Source organism: Arachis ipaensis, chromosome B1 (genome assembly GCF_059453495.1).
Source record: "Arachis ipaensis isolate K30076 ecotype BB chromosome B1, ASM5945349v1, whole genome shotgun sequence".
Classification (NCBI taxonomy): Eukaryota; Viridiplantae; Streptophyta; class Magnoliopsida; order Fabales; family Fabaceae; genus Arachis; species Arachis ipaensis.
This window is the reverse complement of record NC_142436.1, coordinates 122489253-122506903: the sequence shown is the minus strand read 5'-3', so window position 1 is coordinate 122506903 and position 17651 is coordinate 122489253. Positions and strand designations below refer to the sequence as shown.

The 17651-nt window shown below is 39.3% G+C and overlaps 1 non-coding gene across 1 annotated transcript; it reads right to left on the bottom strand.

Moving 5' to 3' along the window:
* Positions 1–5429: 5429 nt before the first annotated feature.
* Positions 5430–5533, bottom strand: LOC148578193 (small nucleolar RNA R71). The gene has a single exon (XR_015903153.1). It is a non-coding gene; the product is annotated as a small nucleolar RNA R71 (small nucleolar RNA).
* Between the last annotated feature and the right edge of the window lie 12118 nt (positions 5534–17651).

Genomic DNA, 17651 nt, shown 5'->3' with positions numbered 1-17651 from the left:
TATCCTTTTATTCACCCAATGTCCCAAGATTTTCCACACTTGAATGACACACACTCACTAGCCTAAGCTAATCAAAGATCCAAATTAGGACCTTTATTATTTTTCGCTTCAAGGCTTGTAATGTGCAAAAATTATGAACAAGTGGGTTAAGCGTAGGCTCAAATTGGCTAACAATGGAAGATAAAAGGTAAGGCTATTTGGGTAAGTGAGCTAATTGAAATGATGGCCTCAATCATATAAATGCATGAATACATAAAATAATGGACATAAAGAATCAAACAAATCAAGGATTACAATCATAGAAAGAGAATAATGCACACAAGAAGGAAAAATAAGTGGTTATATAATGTAACCACGCCATTAAGCTCAAGTCTCACTTGCTTGTGTTCTTAGCTCAAAAACATGATCCACAATATGTATAATTCAAGCAAGTTCTATGAAAATTTTTCAATCAAATCAATTGGTGCCCTATAGATAGAAATCTTGAAGAACCTCATTATTTTGACTAAGCTTATTATGTATATATATGCAAAATTAAGAAAATGCAACAAAAATCCAAAAAACCTAAAATGAAATACAAAAGTGTTAGGATTAGAAATTTGTCACCCAAAATCGCCGACCGGTCGGATGACCTCCCCACACTTAAAAGTTTGTACTGTCCTCGGTGCACTCAAAGATGAGCAAGGGGGTATGGCGCCTTTCCGGATTGCTACCTTCAGCTGGTAGATGAACCGGTTGCTGCGCGTTCTTTCTTCCGCTTCCATTTTTGCTTGTGGTGCATTATTCATGAAAGACAAAAATATAACACCATAAGATGAGAGAATAAAAGCAAAGAAGGAAACAATGTTGGAATGAGGTACTAATCACTAGAATTGAGTGAGTGAATTAGTGTGACATTAATGACAAATAAGTGTGTGAATTCTAAATTGCGCGCGGTTTAGAACACACATTAGCGTAAAAGCTATGTCACTAAAGAAGCATGCACTTTACTCATTCTAGTATGCTTGAAATGCTTTAAGTAAGCTTGTAACGTAAAATAAGCATTAAGGAAGCATGAGAGCATTCAAGCTAAAAGCGTATGGATGGATATGATCATGGAATACAAAGCATTGAAGTAAATACACAACATCTAATGTCAAGAGATTTCCTAATCAAAGAATAGGGTTCAAATCACATGGTGGCCAAATCATGCAATTCAATAAGAGTTACAAGCTCAAAGGCAATTCTCATCACTTGGTATTCTTAAAAGGTAAGCATGAAAAACTCAAAACCAAGTAGCAAAATATAACCACAACAATAGAATCCAACAAAGATTATAAACATAATGATGCTAAGATAACATCCCTTTTTAATACTCATCAGTAATTTATGGTAAACAAGAATAACAATCCAACACTTACAATGAAAAAGAGAAAATGAAATGAAAACTAACTAAAACTAACTAATCAACTAACTAACTAACTAATTAGTTAACTAAAGTAAATGGTTATCAATGGTGTTTGGGAGTGTTGGATGAGGGGTAGAAGAAGGGAAGAAGAAAGGAGAAGGAAAGAAATGGAAAGAGAAGAAGAAAAGAGATGTGTTGAAGGAAGGACATCCGCGCGTACGAGCGTATGGCGCGCGCACACGAATGTTGGTGCAATGGACGCGACGCATACGCGTACATGGCGCGTCTACATCGATGGCTTATTTCGAGACTGACGCGTACGCATCATGTACGCGTACGCACGAGTAGTGGTTTTGTGCCAAAGGCACAATGCTCGCGCAACGTTCGCACAACTCTCGGGTTTTTGGCTTGGGGGTGGAATTTCTCAATCCACGCGTACGCGTACATGGCGCGTCCGCGTGGGTAGGAAAAATTCTTGATGCACACGTACGCGCGTAGTGAGCGTACGCACGGATGGTGCTCTATTTTTCAAAAAAAAATTTCTATGTTTTTGCGCCAATCCAAGCATTCCAAACCTCCAAACAGCTACCAAAACACCATAAAACCTCATTTAACATACTAAACTATCAATTATACTCAACAAATCAACCAAAAATATGAATTTAAACTAATTATCAATATGTACAAAAAGAGAAAATGAAAATATATTACCATGGTGTGGTGTCTCCCACCAAGCACTTTTATTTATTGTCCTTAAGTTGGACTTATGGGGGGTGATGCCAAGGCATCTTAGGCTAGTTTCACTAGCATTTTTTTTGATAGTTTTAGATGTTTTATGCATTTTCTTGAGCTTAAAGTAACCAAGAATGGTTAAAAGAAGAACAAAGCAATGAACCATCCAAACAATATGATTTTGATTCAAATTCCATGAGTTTTAGTCATATTACTTGAATGCTATGAATGGAAGATTTCTCATGAAATTTTGCAAGACTTTGATGCAATTGTTTGGATGATTTCAGGGAAGAAGAGGCTAGGCAAGGAAGCAACAAAATCAATAAAGGAAGCTTGAATATCACATGTGGAGTTTAAGTTCCAGTTTAAGCCTAAACTGGAGCTTAAACGCCAGAATCATGAAGGCTAAGAAATGCTGGAATTGAAGTTTAACCTCCAGTTTAACCTTAAACTGGAGGTTAAACGCCAGAATTAGAATTCCAATCAGGAAGCACTTCCACGTTTAACCTCCAGTTTAACCTTAAACTGGAGGTTAAACGCCAGAAGTGAGAAGAGCACCAAGGGGGGCAGTTCCACGTTTAACCTCTAGTTTAACCTTAAACTGGAGGTTAAACGCCAGAAAGGGGAAAAGCACCAGGGAGCCATTTCCACGTTTAAGCTCCAGTTTGACCTTAAACTGGAGCTTAAACGTGTTCGACCAAGTTTCTCCTCCAGGGTTGCTTTCTCCATTTCCACGTTTAAGCTCCAGTTTAACCTTAAACTGGAGCTTAAACGTGTTCGACACCTCCAGGGCTACCTTTCTCCTCTTCCACGTTTAAGCTCCAGTTTAACCTTAAACTGGAGCTTAAACGTGTTCGACCTCCAGGATGGCTTTCTCCTCTTCCACGTTTAAGCTCCAGTTTAACCTTAAACTGGAGCTTAAACGTGTTCGACCTCCAGGGCTGCCCTTCCTATCTCCACGTTTAAGCTTCAGTTTAACCTTAAACTGAAGCTTAAACGTGTTCGACTACATGACTCTCCAGGGCTGCCTTCTTCCATTTCCACGTTTAAGCTTCAGTTTAACCTTAAACTGAAGCTTAAACGTGCTTCTACAAAAGGCTTCACTGGAAGTGTCTGGCGTTTAAGCTGCAGTTTAAGCTTAAACTGCAACTTAAACGCCACTCTTGGAAAAGGTTTCTGGGCCAACAATTTTGCGGTTTAAGTTAGTATTTGAGCACAAACATTAACTTAAACTTACTCTGGTATGAAACCCAATTGAATATCATGGTTTATGGGATTGGGCCTGAAGGATTGATGAGTCTGAAATTTCAATTTATTGAGTCATGTGTCATTATTTGATTATCACTAAGTTGGCTCAATGAATGTTACAGATTTTGGATCAACAGCCTCATCAAGATTATGGATCATAAACCCAAGGCAAAAGGAAAGCAGGGAGAGGCCTCAAAGCCCAAGAAACACAACAGAAGCTCAATATAGAAAGTGTATAAATAGGATAGAATTTAAGTTAGGAAGGACTTTTACTTTTACTTTTAGCTAGTTTTCATATCTTTGTAATTGAATTCAGAGCTATGACTCACTAAACCCCCTTTCATTGGGTTAGGGAGCTCTATTGTAATTCAATGAATCAATAATAGTTTATCTTCTTCTTCAATCTTTTCTCTTGAATTTTGTTAGAAAGCTTCTCGATCTAATTCCATTGGGTAGTTGTCTTGGGAAAGAAACTACCCATAATTGGAATCCTTCGGAACCTTGGGAAAGGAATGGAGGATTCATGCTAGAGAAGCTTTCTCACAGTGAATTGGATTGGGGTTTGGATGGATATTGTGACATGTAATCCTACCAAATTGTGGTTCATGAAACTGTGTGGTATAATCAGTGATCGAGCATCATCTCTTCTTATGAACATTTAAACCAAGGGATTGGGAATTTGTTTGTTTTTAGAGAGAATTGGTGAGCCAAGGGATTGGGATCCAATCATATAAGATTGCCAAGCAAAATTCAATGAACGCATTGCTTGAGGAAGAGATAAACATGTTTTGATTCGGAGATCTCAATATCTCCTATAACCCAATGAATTCCCCATTTCTGATTTCCACTTTCTCTTTACATTCTGCAACTCAATTCATGCAATCACCCCTATTCCCTTTTAATTTCAGCAATTTATCTTCTGCTCTTTAATTCATGCAATTTAAGATTCCGCCATTTAAATTTCTTGCCATTTACGATTCCCGCCAATTTTACATTCCGCAATTCTCATCTAAATCTTGATTCCGCTCAACTAGAACACACTTCTAATCCGAATTGCTCACTCAACCAATCCTTGTGGGATTCGACCTCACTCTATTGTGAGTTTTTACTTGACGATAACCGGTGCACTTGCCGGAAGGAATTTTGCCGATCGTGCAATTTCCTAAATCGTAGCATAACTAGTTTATGCGCATCAAGTTTATGGCGCCGTTGCCGGGGATTGGTTTTCGATTGACAATTCTCAAATTGGAAGTTAACTAGATTGAGCATTTTTCTTGCTTTGTTAATTCTGTTCAAGTTACTTGTTGAATTTTAATTTCTGCACCCTGTTACATGCTTTCTTTCTTTATGCCTTTAAATTCAAGCAACTAACTCACTGACTCACTAACTGTTTGAATTAATTCCTCAACTGCTCTAACCATACTCTTCCATTAACCAAGAGTATTTCACTTGTTTGTTGCCTGTGCTGTGTTCTTGTATGACAGGTAGGAGAGGAGAGACATCAACTCCTCCATATACCGAACCAGAGAGGACCCTTCATAGACTGAGAAGGGAAGCAAGAGGGAAGAGAGTACTGGGAGAAGAGGAATCTGAAGGAGAATCTGAGGACAATTTTGAGGAAGCTTTAGATCTCAACATGGATAGAGAAATTCACAACCATGAGAGAGCTGATGGAAACAATGCCATTCCTGAGAGGAGGGTTCTTAGTTCATACATAAACCCAACCTCTGGGAATTGTGGTAGCAGCATCCAGAAACCACCCATTCAGGCCAACAATTTTGAGCTCAAACCACAGCTAATATCACTTGTGGAGAATCATTGTTCATTTGGTGGAAGTGCTAATGAAGACCCAAACCAACGTCTCACAAAATTCCTGAGAATCTGTGACACTGTGAAGTCCAATGGAGTCCAGGAAGATGCATATAAACTGCTTTTGTTCCCATTTTCACTTAGGGACAAGGCAGCTAAGTGGCTGGAATCATTCCCAAGGGGGAGCCTAACAACCTGGGATGAGGTGGAAAGCAAGTTTCTGGCACGTTTTTACCCCCCACAAAAGGTCAATAGGCTTCGATCTGAGGTTCAGACTTTTAGACAACAAGATGGTGAAACTCTCTACGAGGCATGGGAGAGATTCAAGGATTTGACAAGGAAATGCCCACCAGACATGTTCCATGACTGGGTGCAATTGCATATTTTCTATGATGGACTCTCTTATGAATCAAGGAAGGCTGTAGACCATTCATCAGGAGGTTCATTGAACAGGAAAAAGACTGTGGAAGAAGCCATTGAAGTGATTGAGACAGTGGCTGAGAATGAGTACTACTATGCATCAGAGAGGCACAACACTAAGGGAGTCATGGAGCTGAACCATGTTGATACAATTCTAGCCCAAAACAAGGTGTTTGCCAAGCAACTAGCAGAGCTTACCAGGCAATTAGAAACAAAGCAAGTGGCTGCAATACACACACAAGATCAAGAGGAAGTAAGCATTGAAGGAGGTGATTGGGAAGAGGCCAACTATGTGGGAAACCAACAAAGGCAATCATATGATCCACATTCCAACACTTACAACCCAGGATGGAAAAATCACCCAAACTTTGGGTGGGGGAACCAACAAACCCAACCACAAAACCACAAACCTTACAACCACAACCAACATAACAATTCCACATACCAAAACTCCAACCAAAGATCATACCAAGCCACACAAAACACTTACTCCCAACCATCATATCATGGCCAAAACAATCAACCTACCCAACCTAATCCGAACCAACAATTTCAAGATCAATTAAACCGGATAGAAGGAATGATGGCAACCATGAGTCAAGACATAACCGAATTGAAAAGCTTCAGGGATGATGTGAGAGCTACCTTAAGAAACCAGGGTGAAAAACTCAAGAGGATGGAGTCTCAAGTAGGAGAGCTATCTCAACAGGCCCCCAAATCAACTGCAGTGTTCCCTAGTGACACAGAAAAGAATCCTAAAGGGGAACAAAAGAGAGTGAGATGGGAAGAATGCAAAGCCATCACCATATTGAAAGAAGTCTCAGAAGAAGAAGGAATCAGATCCTCAGAATAGGAGCCAGAAATCTTGAAGGAAGGTGTGGAGGAAGCTAAGCAGGAAAGTGAAACTGAGCAAGCCAAGGAACTGCAAAAAGGCACGATGGAAACATACCAACCAAAAGCACCATTTCCTCAGAGGTTAGGAGAAGGTGAAAAAGGGAAAACCTATTCAAGGTTTTTAGAGACATTTAAGTCTCTCCATATCAATATTCCCTTTCTTGAGATTCTCCATCAAATGCCTACACACATCAAGTATTTAAAGGAATTGTTGAGCAAGAAAAGAGTTTTGAAGGGAGGACAAACGGTAACAATGAACAAAGAATGCAGTGCCCTCATCAAGAAGGACACAATCTCTAAGAAAACAGACCCAGGAAGTTTTCATATTCCTTGCATCATAGGAGAAACAAAAATTGACAGAGGATTCTGTGATCTAGGAGCTAGCATAAATGTGATGCCTCTAACTCTTATGAAGAGGCTACAACTGAATGAGGTGAGATCCACTGATGTAATCATACAACTGGCCGACAAAACTCAGAAGCAAGCTGAAGGGGTGGTTGAGAATGTGCTGGTGAAAGTGGGAGATTATTACTTCCCCACAGACTTTGTCATTTTGGACATGGAGGAAAGCTACCTACACCCTATCATTCTGGGAAGACCTTTTCTAGCCACTACTAGAGCGCTCATAGATGTAGAACAAGGAGAGCTAATTCTGAGAATACATGATGAACAGCTCATTTTCAAAGTTTTCAAACCTGCATCTGAGCCTGAACCAGAACCTGAAAAGCCTAAGGATGATAGTAGTCATCTGTGTTTGGAGGAAAGTAATCCAGCAGCTGAAACTCTAAAACAGTCTTTGGAAGGCAAACAGGAGTTGCAAGAGTTAAAGCCACAAGAATCAATGGAAACAGATCAGAAGGATCCTCCGAGCATAAGGGTCAATGAAGAAATCCTCAAGAGAAAGGGAAGAATGATAGGGAAATTACCAAGAGGGTGGAGAAACAAGAAAATTCCCACTGAAGGTTTTTCTCCGGGAGATAAAGTGATATCAAGTCATTATCTGCCAATTCCACCTGGCCTAAAAACCATTCCTTCCCAGCTCCCTCAAGTGTTCACAATCAGGAAAGTTCTTTCTATGGAACATTTAGAGGTCATGAAGGAATCAAGTAGGGACGTTTGCATAGTGAGAGGAGAAGACGTCAAGCACTACAATCCACCCTAACAAGGGACAACCGTCAAGCTAGTGACGTTAAAGAAGCGCTTCATGGGAGGCAACCCATGTTTTTAATATCCTTACTCTTTATTGTTTTGTTTTGCATCTAATAAAGCATGGTTTCTTATGCATGAACTTGAATCCTCAAGACAACTGCTGAAAGAGTGCACTAAACATTGCATGTAAAATACAATTTGTCTCTAAGTTTGGTGTGCCTGAAGGCACCCAAATTTTATTCAAAATGCATTCAATTTTTCATGCAAAGTGCACAACCAAACATTAAGTTTGGTGTTCCTCTTTGAACACGGTTCATGAAAAGCAAGAAGTTCCTCTGGATTTCGAAATTCATGACAAGTAGACCATTCGCATGTTTTAATACTTTGGTTTCAATCACTTAGGATAGTAAATTTGTTTAGAATCAAAGAGCCAAAGTGACCATGATTTATTAGAATTATGCACATTCATTAAGGACAACCAATATGGATTTTATGTCATCAGGAGACCTTACCAAACACTAAGTTTGGTGTCCAGTAATAAGTGTGCATACATACACAAGTCACGGCTTTAAGCTCATGAAGTTAATCATTGATTTACATGTGCAAGTACTATTCATCATGGACCGAAAAATGATAGCACCCTTGTTTGCTTGTGCAGGTGCAAAAGAAAAGACAAAAATGGAGGAAAAAGACAAAGGGAGGTACGGTGCTTGGTCAAAAAGAAAGTTCACAAGTCTTTGAAGCTAACACATGGGAAAAGGAAGTTCTGCAAGAAAAGATTGCTACATGTACAACCTAATGCACCCAGAATACTTCCAAGAAATTGAAAAGCAATTCGTCCTTCTCCCTAATTCATATATTTACCATCAAGCCACCCTTCACAAGCCACCCTAGCCGTCCATTTTTCACTTGAGGCATTATAAAGAACCACTTGGGGAACGAGTTCAACACCACCAAATCTCCTTCATGCACATTTTCCTTCATCATAGCATAACTATCTCTTGCCGAAAACAACCTCACCACACTTCCAACAACACTTCTTGCTTCACCTTGTCAACTTTAGCTTGTAACTTACCACAACCAAAGAACCAATGGCAGCCTCATCTAGCCACAAAAGAAGAAAAGTGAAGCAACCAATGGAGAAGAACAGGGAATTCGATGCAAGGAGATACAAATCAGTTTTCCATGAGATTCAAGCCGAATGGATGAGACCTAAAAGGGTACTAGCTGAGGTTCCCTTTGACCTTGAAAAGGATGAGTTCCTAGGTGTTTGGGAGAAGATCAAAAAGAGGAAGTGGGAGCTCCTGACTAAGCCAATCACTAAAATCAACATCAACTTGGTGAAGGAGTTCTATGCAAATGCAGTGAGGGAAGACTCAACCAAGAAACCCACATACAAAAGCTATGTGAGAGGGGTGGAAGTTGACTTCAGCCCCAAGGCAATCATGAAAACTCTTGGCCTGAAAAACATACATTTCAGCCAAGCAAGTTATGAGGAAAGGATGATAGGAGAACCTGACTACACGACTATTGCTGAAGATCTTTGTGCCATCAGAGCTGAATGGGTGAGAAAAACAAGAGGGGCTCCAAGAGTCTTGAGAAGGGGAGACCTAACACCTGAAGCTAAAGGGTGGTATGCAATAGTTAGGAGATCCATCCTACCCACTGCAAACTCTTCAGAAATAGTCCCTAAAAGAGCCATCTTGCTACATTGCATTATGGTGGGAGGGGAGATCAAAGTTCATAAACTCATTGCTGAACAGATACAAGAGTTTAGTGAGAAAAGTGACCCTGAATCCTGGCTCCACTTCCCTAGCACCATCATTAGACTATGCATCGATGCCCAAGTACCACTTGAAGATGAAAGACCTAATTGGCTATATCCTGGATTGGCCATAACTGCGTACAGAATGACTCTTGGCCCAACTGCTCCAAGACATACAAGAAGAAGAAATGAAGAAGGGCAACAAGCGGAAGCAGAGCAAGAAGCAGAACAAGAAGGACAGGAAGGAGAAGACAGAGAAGAAGAGCAAGAAGAGCAAGCAATCCCAGAAAGAAGACAACGAAGTCCCAGAGACCCCATGGATATGAGCAGAATGCAGGAAATCATGGAAGGAATGTCTCAACAATACATGAGGTCTCAGGAGAGACAAGAGGACTTTCACCTAAAAATGATGGATATGCAAAGGAACTTTGAATCAAGATTCTTAGATCTGCAAAGGGAACAGAATTTACACTTACAGGAATCCTTCAGCCACATATGCCAACACCAAGATGCCAATGTCTTGGCAATCAAGGAAGCCACCACTTTACAGAATGCAAGATACTCAGTCCAAGTTGATTACAACATCAGTTCGCAAATCAAGCTTAACTACATAGGGGAACATCTACACAAGATGGACCCAGCATTCCCAGCTTTTGATGAGTATTTCAAAGGGAGGAAAGAAGGAGAAATAAACAAGGCAATGATCCTTGAAAAAGGAGTGGAAGAAACGATGAAAAAGGCTGGATTCTGGAAAAAGCTCATAAGAAAAGACAAAGGAAGCACAAGTGGTCAAAAAGAGGCAGGAAGCAAGAAGAAGCAGGATCCCAAGAATTAAGAAGAACCAAGCAATAAATAAGAGGTGGTTTCGTTCCTTAATAATCAAATGATAATTGGTGAATTGTCTTTATGAGCTTTCTTTCATCATAAGTCATTTAAGTGTCATGTGGAGTTTTTTTTTTTTTTTTAGTATGAGTGTCTGTTATTGCTTTGAATAAAGTGAATGCCTAGATGTTTGGATATAACTTCACCTTCTTAAACAAGTGCTTGCCATGCTTGTTCTGTTTCCAAAAATAAAAGAAAAGTTTGAACAAAAGTAACTTGGCTAAATTAGTGACAAATCAAGTAGAATTAAGTGGTGGTATGCATGCTTGATTGTTCAGTCAGATTACTGGAAATAGAGTGTAGAATTATCATTTTTTATGTAGAAATTGAAAACTGTCTATGGATCTTGATGAATAAATGTCTTTGGCCATGAAAAAGAAAGAAAAAAGAAGAAGAAAAAGCCACTGAAAAAGGGCAACCAAAAAGAAAAAAATTTGAGAAAATAAGCTAGGCACCAATGGTTTGAACTTCTGAGACAAATGCCTGTGGTGTTCATGTATTAAGGATATGCTTGGATGAATAGGTTCTGAGGAGTGTTTCAACACTTGGTAACTTGGGTTAACTAACCCGGGATAATCAACCAAAAGTCCATTATCAAGAGCAACCTAAATACAAAACATTTAGTCACACAAAGAGGTGCTGGGCACCAATGTCTCAAGAAGAAATGTGAACTAAAATGCCTGAAGTGGATATGTGTAGTGCACTGATAAGAAAAAGAAAATGCCAAAGGCTTGTGCAACACATGACACCAAGCAAACAAGGAGCAAAGGAGCTCTAAGAAAAAGAAAAGAAAAACAAAGAAGAGAAAGGTGCCAAGGACATAAGAATAACAAGAGGCCATAGCAGTGTTTGATGGATGCAATGAAAAAGTGATAATCTTACCTGATAAGTATGAAAAAGTGATGCTGCAACTTTCTGCATAAAACCCTTCTGATGAACTTCAAATGCTTGCTAATATAGCCAATGTAATTGCTTTCTGTTTCATACTTTCTTCTCAAATAACTCAGGACTTGCTTAGGGACAAGCAAGTATTAAGTTTGGTGTTGTGATGCCAAGGCATCTTAGGCTAGTTTCACTAGCATTTTTTTTGATAGTTTTAGATGTTTTATGCATTTTCTTGAGCTTAAAGTAACCAAGAATGGTTAAAAGAAGAACAAAGCAATGAACCATCCAAACAATATGATTTTGATTCAAATTCCATGAGTTTTAGTCATATTACTTGAATGCTATGAATGGAAGATTTCTCATGAAATTTTGCAAGACTTTGATGCAATTGTTTGGATGATTTCAGGGAAGAAGAGGCTAGGCAAGGAAGCAACAAAATCAATAAAGGAAGCTTGAATATCACATGTGGAGTTTAAGTTCCAGTTTAAGCCTAAACTGGAGCTTAAACGCCAGAATCATAAAGGCTAAGAAATGCTGGAATTGAAGTTTAACCTCCAGTTTAACCTTAAACTGGAGGTTAAACGCCAGAATTAGAATTCCAATCAGGAAGCACTTCCACGTTTAACCTCCAGTTTAACCTTAAACTGGAGGTTAAACGCCAGAAGTGAGAAGAGCACCAAGGGGGGCAGTTCCACGTTTAACCTCCAGTTTAACCTTAAACTGGAGGTTAAACGCCAGAAAGGGGAAAAGCACCAGGGAGCCATTTCCACGTTTAAGCTCCAGTTTGACCTTAAACTGGAGCTTAAACGTGTTCGACCAAGTTTCTCCTCCAGGGTTGCTTTCTCCATTTCCACGTTTAAGCTCCAGTTTAACCTTAAACTGGAGCTTAAACGTGTTCGACACCTCCAGGGCTACCTTTCTCCTCTTCCACGTTTAAGCTCCAGTTTAACCTTAAACTGGAGCTTAAACGTGTTCGACCTCCAGGATGGCTTTCTCCTCTTCCACGTTTAAGCTCCAGTTTAACCTTAAACTGGAGCTTAAACGTGTTCGACCTCCAGGGCTGCCCTTCCTATCTCCACGTTTAAGCTTCAGTTTAACCTTAAACTGAAGCTTAAACGTGTTCGACTACATGACTCTCCAGGGCTGCCTTCTTCCATTTCCACATTTAAGCTTCAGTTTAACCTTAAACTGAAGCTTAAACGTGCTTCTACAAAAGGCTTCACTGGAAGTGTCTGGCGTTTAAGCTGCAGTTTAAGCTTAAACTGCAACTTAAACGCCACTCTTGGAAAAGGTTTCTGGGCCAACAATTTTGCGGTTTAAGTTAGTATTTGAGCACAAACATTAACTTAAACTTACTCTGGTATGAAACCCAATTGAATATCATGGTTTATGGGATTGGGCCTGAAGGATTGATGAGTTTGAAATTTCAATTTATTGAGTCATGTGTCATTATTTGATTATCACTAAGTTGGCTCAATGAATGTTACAGATTTTGGATCAACAGCCTCATCAAGATTATGGATCATAAACCCAAGGCAAAAGGAAAGCAGGGAGAGGCCTCAAAGCCCAAGAAACACAACAGAAGCTCAATATAGAAAGTGTATAAATAGGATAGAATTTAAGTTAGGAAGGACTTTTACTTTTACTTTTAGCTAGTTTTCATATCTTTGTAATTGAATTCAGAGCTATGACTCACTAAACCCCCTTTCATTGGGTTAGGGAGCTCTATTGTAATTCAATGAATCAATAATAGTTTATCTTCTTCTTCAATCTTTTCTCTTGAATTTTGTTAGAAAGCTTCTCGATCTAATTCCATTGGGTAGTTGTCTTGGGAAAGAAACTACCCATAATTGGAATCCTTCGGAACCTTGGGAAAGGAATGGAGGATTCATGCTAGAGAAGCTTTCTCACAGTGAATTGGATTGGGGTTTGGATGGATATTGTGACATGTAATCCTACCAAATTGTGGTTCATGAAACTGTGTGGTATAATCAGTGATCGAGCATCATCTCTTCTTATGAACATTTAAACCAAGGGATTGGGAATTTGTTTGTTTTTAGAGAGAATTGGTGAGCCAAGGGATTGGGATCCAATCATATAAGATTGCCAAGCAAAATTCAATGAACGCATTGCTTGAGGAAGAGATAAACATGTTTTGATTCGGAGATCTCAATATCTCCTATAACCCAATGAATTCCCCATTTCTGATTTCCACTTTCTCTTTACATTCTGCAACTCAATTCATGCAATCACCCCTATTCCCTTTTAATTTTAGCAATTTATCTTCTGCTCTTTAATTCATGCAATTTAAGATTCCGCCATTTAAATTTCTTGCCATTTACGATTCCCGCCAATTTTACATTCCGCAATTCTCATCTAAATCTTGATTCCGCTCAACTAGAACACACTTCTAATCCGAATTGCTCACTCAACCAATCCTTGTGGGATTCGACCTCACTCTATTGTGAGTTTTTACTTGACGATAACCGGTGCACTTGCCGGAAGGAATTTTGCCGATCGTGCAATTTCCTAAATCGTAGCATAACTAGTTTATGCGCATCAGGGGGCTCCTCTCAAGGTGGCTTGTGCTTGAAACTATCTTTGAACATCCACCAATGCTTGAATCTCCAATAAGCTCCATTCTTCAATTTTAATATCTTCAAGCTTTGATGGAGTTCTTCACAAACCATGAGCTCCCAAATTTGATTTTCCTTGTGCGATCCGGGATCCCACACTTTGTTTTGACACCCGTCCTTAAGTTGGTCATCATTATTCCATCCGGGTGGCATGGCGTTGGAATTCTCAAAGAAGCTTCCAAACAACTTCCTAGAACCATGCAATTTGGTTCCACACCAACCATTGCTCTTGAATTTTGAGCTTGCAACCATCATGAGCTTAGAATGACGTTTCCAACCACTACATAACTCTTTCCTACTTTTAACTCCACAAAGAGCTCTAAGTTGACCATCATTTTCAATCAAACCATATTCAAGTGAGAAAGTAAAGCTTAGGGATAAGAATTTTACCCACTTGAATGTTGTGTAGGATGGTGACTTAGGAAGGGGTGGTCCCAATGATCTTGCAAGCTCCACTCCCTTGTGCTCTTCCTTGACTATCTCCACCTCTTTGCAAGCTTTCTCAATTTCAACCTTTCCCCTTTTATCACGTGGCTTGGTGTTGTCTTCAAGAACTTCTATTTCTTGCTCAATGGGAGGTGATTCAATTTTGGATATGAATTCATTGATGAATGAATCCATCTCTTGATCAACCTCTTCATATTCTTCAATTTCGATATACACCATGCCAACTTTTTCCCTTTGGTAGCTCTTTTCCTATTCACTCTCTTCTTCATTGTTCACCAAGGGTATGAGAGGTTGTGCACATTCTTCTGTAATTTCAACTCCATATCCAATGGGAGAGGATTCCATTGTAGATAGGAATTCATCCATGATTGAATCCATCTCTTGATAAACCTCTTCCAAGTCTCCAACGACGGTATGCCTTGGAGGTTGCGCACCCTCCCCGACATCAATATCAAGCTTCTTGGAAGAGTTCTCCATGATGCTACATTCCCATGGACTTTCAATATCTCCTAAATCTTCAACCACTTCTTCATTTTCTTCAAAAACCATAGGCTTCTCCAATTGTTCCAACAGAAAATAACATCCCTCATTTCCCACCAGAGTTTCCAATCTCTCCTTCATGCTATGATCTTCAATTGATTCTTCACATGTGGTTACGGAAGCACCTTGAGTATTCAAGCATTGGTAGGCTAAAGTATGCACTATCTTGTTCAAGTTAGTCACAAACTCTAGGGTGTTCCTTTGCATATCCACTTGTCCTTGAAGTAGCAAGGTGAGAGAGTCATCTATTGGGGCTTGGGGTTGATAAGAGGGTTCATCATTTTGGAGAGAGGGTTCATAGTAGAAAGGTAGTTCTTCTTGGTACGGGTATAGAAATGGTATATATTAAGGTGGTTCTTGGAAGTAATCTTGATAGGGTTGTGGTGGTTCCAAAGGTTCTTGCTCATAATGGTCATAAGAATATGGTATGGGTGATTGGTCATACAATGGATGTGGATTACAAGAAGGTGCTTGGTAAAAATAGGCTTGTGAGCATGGTTGATAGTCATATTGAGGATAAGGTTCATAAGCATATGGTGGTGCTACTTGATTATCACAAAAAGAGTCACCATAGCCATCAAATTGACATGCACTAGTATACAAAATTATACCTATAAGTATCTGGAGGTTGTTGCCAATAGGAGTGATCAATTCCTTGAGGCTCCTCCCATCTTGAAGTGTCCCATCGTTGGTACGTGTTGTCATTAAAGTCCACATTTCCTACAACACAATTAGAACCAAACTCATAGCCAAAGTGAGAATTCATGATAGCAAAGACAAAAAGAAAAGGCACAAAAACAAGAAGCTAAAATCTAGCTACTAAATCCAACACGAAAACTATTCACAATATTCACATATGTACAATAACCAATAACACAACACCATTGTAACTCCCCGGCAATGGCGCCATTTTGATGATCGGAATTATTGATGGTTTAGAATTTCACTAATGAAATCTCATTGTAAAGTATAGTTTCTAAATCAACCAATAATCCTTTCATAAAAAAAATTGTTTGTCACTAAAACAAACCCCTAAATTTATAAACCGAAGTATCGGAACCTCGGGTCGTTCTCCCTAGGAATTGCAATAAAGTGTCCTTGTTATTGGTTATAAGGTATGTTTTGGGGTTTTTGGGATAAGAGACATGGAATATAAATGGCAAAGAAAATAAACTAACAACTAACAAAGCTCTTGGCTAGATATGAGAACTAGAAGTCCTATCCTAGTTATCCTCCTCAATTGTGATCACAAATTGTCCATTACTACCACTTAGTTATCCTCTAATCATGGAGGAAAGTCAAGTGGATAAATCAACTTGATTCCACAAGTCCTAGCCAACTCCCAAGGAAAAGACTAGCTTTAGTGGTATCCAAATCAATTAGCAACTTTTAATTGTCAATCAACAAAGGAATTAGATAACTCAAGCGTCACTAATTACTCCATCTAGGCCAAGAGGAACAAAATCTACACTAAAATCCAACCAAGCATTTCATCAAACACTTGGAAAGCACTGAAGAAAAGCATAGTAAATGGATAACAACAATAAAATCTAACAACAATTATTGTAAGAAATCAATAACAACAATCAAAAGGAACACAATTATTATGAATTACCTCTAATTGAATTGAAAGAGAAGAGAAGGAACAAAAGTAGATCTACAACAAAGCATGGAAACAAAAAAGAAGAGCTTACAACAAAAGAATAGAGGAAGATGAATGTAACAACAAGAATGGAGAATCAAAAGTAGAAGAAGGCATGAATTAAAACCTAGATCTAAGAACAAAACCTAATCCTAATTCTAATCCTAGAGAGAAGTGAGAGCTTCTCTCTCTAAAACTAACTCTAAACTAATCCTAATGTGTGTGTATGAGTAAAAATGAGTGACTCTCCCCCCCTTTCCCCCTTCAATCCTTGGTCTTTATATGCATTTTGGCGCCAAAGTTGGTTGTAAATTGGGCCCCACAGCTCTCAGAAATCGCTGGGCACGTTTTCTGTTTAAAAATCATGTGCGGCCATCAGCGCGTATGCGTATAGTACGCGTGCGCGCCCCTTGAGGTTTTCGCAATCCACGCGTGCGCGTACAATGCGCGTGTGCGTGGATGCATATTTCCAATTCTTTGGCTTTTCCATGATTTCTCCACTTTGTATGCTTTCCTCTTCACTTCTTTGATCCATTCCTGGCCTTTTCCACCTGAAATCACTTAACAAACAAATCAAGGCATCTAATGGAATCAAGGGTGAATTAAATTTAGCTAATTAAGGGCTAGAAAGCATGTTTTTACACTTAAGCATGAATTGGGAGACAATCATAAAACCATGCTATTTCATTGAATAAATATGGATAAAAGGTGATATAATCCCCTAAATGAAGTACAAGATAAACCCTACAAAGGGGGTTTATCACCTTCCTGTAGCTTCGCCCACTTCATGAAGTAATTTTCTGCGAATTGACTCTTCTTAACCAGTTTAGTGAAATTCGTTAACCTTTGCGGATACACGTAGTTAAAGATGTCTCTCCTAAGTTCTTTCTCATACAGAGCACACTTCCACTCCTCATAGTCGGCTGGATTTTCTTGACAAACTCTTGTGAGACGGAACAAGTTGCCGAATTCGCGGGTATAGTCAGCAACAGACATATTCTTTTGCTTTAGCTGCATTAACTCCAATTCCTTTGCAGTGCAAAGTGGATGTAAGAAATATTTCCCGTAAAATTCCGTCTTGAATCTATTCCAAGGGATATCTGTTAACTCCATCTGCAAGGTATGATATAACTCCTGCCACCATTTCTGAGCATCTCCCTCCAACATGCGGATTACTATTTCCATTGGCTCTACTTTAGGAACGTGCTGAGTGTA